This window comes from Aethina tumida, chromosome 1 (genome assembly GCF_024364675.1).
Source record: "Aethina tumida isolate Nest 87 chromosome 1, icAetTumi1.1, whole genome shotgun sequence".
Classification (NCBI taxonomy): domain Eukaryota; kingdom Metazoa; phylum Arthropoda; class Insecta; order Coleoptera; family Nitidulidae; genus Aethina; species Aethina tumida.
This window is the reverse complement of record NC_065435.1, coordinates 35,344,108-35,348,446: the sequence shown is the minus strand read 5'-3', so window position 1 is coordinate 35,348,446 and position 4,339 is coordinate 35,344,108.

Sequence of the window (4,339 nt, the reverse complement as noted above, 5' to 3'; positions counted from 1 at the left end):
GTTAATATTTGAAATTAAGTTGTAGGAACAATTGTAAATAACAGTTGTTAATTTACAATAAGTGTTGTATTGTTTTTTAAATTTGAATTCCCTTAATAATTTATTGCAGTTAATCAATCATATTGGAACAGTTACACTAAAACAAAATATATCTATTTTAGAGCTCTGATTTCAAATAGTGTTAATTAATCATGAAATTCTCGGAAATCAAGCCACAAGAAAAATTTCCGTGGGCTTTAATTTTGCTGAATCAAAATATTACCAATCATATTAAAATTCATTTAAGTAAAGTTAGGCATATGATATATTATCAAAACACCAAAATGTATTAGAAACTGTAAAAAGGAATCCCGATTTGTATATATATATCAAAAGTTAACCAAAGTGATACAATATTACAGAGTACAGAGAGTATTTAGTGTAAAATATCCTGTTATACAGTATCAAAAATGATGAACGTGTCTACTCGCATATTGAGACGGAACATCAACACCCCTTTGTAAACAAAAAAGAAAGATATACATGCAATTATGTGGGCGGGCCGGACTGACTAGAGGGGATCATTTGGTTTTGCTGAATTTAGCATGCGGTTCGTCTCCGTAGACGAGTCGGTGTCTTTGAACACTTTATTTAATTATTTTTAGTTTTTTTACTTATGCATTTATTTATTTTATTTAATTTTTGGGATATTTTTTATTTTGAAAAAAGAACTTTATTTTTAGAATACTTATTTTTGTTTTTAATATCGCATATAGAGAGTTACTAAATACATTCGCTAAGATTAATTTATATTGTGCGCAAGCGCGCACTTGCACTAGCATTTTTGCACTGTATATAGCCCCTTTGGTTGACTGAACCAACGTACTACAACGCCGTATAATCAAATTGAGACATCCCTAATTAAAAATCGCTCCGTTATTTTCCTTCTTTCAAAAAAATCTTTGGTCACTGTGTTTTTCATTCTCTTCTACAATATGATTTATTCAATCAATTTTTGAAGATAATTTTTGCAATACCCTCAAAAATTATTTCTTTTTACAGATTGCAATTTTAAATAAAGTATCTTAAGAACTCCATCTACATCCCAACGCATATGGAAAGTTACTACCACGATTTTAACATATTTTTAAAGCAAGTATGGAGCATATAGGTAAAGCAAGTAAATTGTGTCTCACTTCTTGAATGTCTATAAGAGCATAAACTTTCTTTTTAATTATGATATACCTTATTACAGATATTTTAGAAGAATACTGCTTAATAGGATACAAAGCTCCGCGATGTTTGGTTGTATATAATTACTTCTTTCCATGATCGGTATCGCGATTATATGATAACCGAATAAGCAGAACGAAAATACTACAACTTTAGTTCTCGATGATGTTGTCAGTGTTTTGTCAAAATATGCCTACTCCCAAGAAAATGTGGAAACACTAAAAATATATTTGCACTAAAGGAGATGAAAGTTTTAACAAAACTGCAACAGATAAATCTATTAATTATAAATTTTAACCCAACAAAGATTTCAAATCTTTATTTCCCCAGAAAATTGTGAAATAGAAATCACTATTTCATGATTTGGTTTATAAATTGTGTTAACATTATTTGAACTTGTCATCCAGACATGAAGAATCTAAATAATTTGCGACATAAAATTATCAAATATGGAAAGATTGGTAAATTAGTGTTGTTTGAGGGTGATAATTAAAGGTGAAGGAGAAAATTTCAGTGCATAGTTGAAATCTGTCGCTCACTTATTCAAGCTGAAAGAGTCAACTACGTGAATTTACTGTTGATTTAAAAAGGTGAAATATTTAAACAGTTACAAAAATAGCAACTTACCGTCTGAAGGTTTAGATTACGAGCCCTGCAAGTCACTGAAATCAAATCAGTTGCAGATCTCTCGTCGACATTTATTTTCGACAGGTAATTAATATGTGATAGGTGAGGGATAGAATTGAAAACAAGATAACTAACCTGATGTATATACACATAAATAAAATTTTAATTAATTTGTAATTAAAAAATAAAGCGAGTGAGTGTGTGATTGAGTGACATTTTGCAAACAAGTATCAATGGCAACGAATTGTTTGTCAAAAAATAAAATAACATGTCAAATTACGTTTCTTTATGGCATATGTCAGAAGTATGTAATTTATAAAAAAGTTGTCTTCTCTCAAGCATATTTGATTTGATTCTTACATTGTATTGATATAACACCAAATTGTGATTCAGTTATATCTTTTCTTATAATTCGTTTTAATCCACTGTCTCAGCAAATTGACAGAGCAAAGGAATATCGTGATGATTTTTCAATTTGTTATAATATTTTTGATGGTAGAACTGTTTCGAATCAATCTCATCCTTGTATTTCAACCTACAGTGGATGACCATAAATGATATTCCCAAATATATAAATTTAACATAACTATATAAATAAAACTACTTTGTTTAACTTATGTCGATAATTTAATATTAGTTTGGTGTTATAAAATGGTTTCGACACAATGCCGATTTTTTCAACATCCAATTATTTAGTGGAAAAATATACAGATATACACAATATAATTATTTATGAATCACATTTTCTGTCATAAATTACAGATTAAAATATAAGCAAAAACTACTACGGCACAATTCTAATATTATAATTACTATAAACATGCTTAATTCTCAGATGTTAGATGAGTTGAAACGTATGCCCATACCATGGAAAACTATCCATAAAATGAAAGTACCTTCTTTATACACAGACAGATATGTGGAACTCCAACGGGAACATTCCTGTCCTCAGCCTTTTTGATAGAACTTTTGAAGACGGTTTCTTGGTATTGCTGTTTTCTCCTTTATTGTGACTTTTTCTTGACCTTTTTTCGGATTTATTGCATATTTTTTCATATTTCATAGCCTCAGAGAAAATAGCATGCCCTCAATCTCCGGTGATCTATCTTTCAGCACTCTAATCCGGAGATTGCATGATATCCAACCCTGTGAATCCGACAGATACAAGAGACCTTGTCTTTTGGCTGTCTGGACCTCTGCGTCTCTTTTGAATATCTTTTCTTTACTATGTAGCGATTGTTACGTACCTCTTTAGTTTTCCCTTCTATTTTCCTAAACCTTTATGGTTAACTACTCTTAGGTCATGATCTTCGAATCATTGCCCGGAGAGGGGTTTTTAGTCGGTAAAGTCCGGCACTACGTCTTGTAGATTTCCCCCTCTTTGCTCCAATAAAAAAATAATCATAATTTATTCTGAAAACAAATCAATGTTTTATTTTATGAAGCCTTATTTTGTGTTTAGTTGGGAATTCCTGTAAATATAAATAATGAATTTAGCCAAAACTATTCCCTAAAAATAACAGTTTGGTACGATCGGTTTCATTTCTAGCACTACTGTACATAAGTATTTCTGCTAATTACAATTCTCAATGAGGAATAACCTCATTAATAAAGAGAGAATATTTAACTATTAATTTTGAATTGAAGCGTAGGAGCAACTTCAGAAAGATGTGTTTCTTATGAAATAAAAGTCTGAACTGATTAGAGGTTTGTGGTAAACAAGTAAAGAAAACTTTTTGGGCTACTTGATTTTATGAAAAATATTGTAATATGTTTATATACAACGAAATTCAAATGTCTACAAGTGAATAATGCATAGAAATTCAAACAAAATGGTCCTGTAGCATAAACAACTAGAATACGTACATTATAAAGGCGTACAGGATTTGTACAGAAAGCGACTGGTACACGGTAATAAATTGGATAATGATAAATTACACATGTGGTGTGACAATGTCAACGAGGTGAGCAAGCAAGGAAACCCTTTACTGACAGAGAAGGAAGAAGTAAGCAGTTACTGAATATTGTCCATTCAGAATCTGCGGATCAATGCGAGTCAAATTCAGCGGTGGATCAAGATATCTTCTTACATTAATAGACGAATATAATAGGTGGTGCCAGGTTTTTTCCTTAAGTCAAAGAGAGAAGTTTTTGAAAAATTTAAGGAGTACAAAAGAACTGTCGAAAATAAACTGGTAATGAAATTAAGAGAGAATTAGTTGAGAAATTGAAGATCAAAGATTGCTAGGTTTTTCTTTAGAATAGAAATTAACCAAAGTAAGAAAGGAGTAACACTAAAACAAAAAAAATATATTTTAGAGAAATTCAGAATGGTAGATTGCAATCCAATTAAAACACCGTATCATTGCCACTCAAAATTTAACAGAGATTTAAAACCATTCAAAGACCCCGCACGATACAGAGAATTAATTGGTACTCTAATGTACTTTAATGTAACCGATCAAAACTGGGGCTTTACAATAACTAGTTGTGTCGTTGG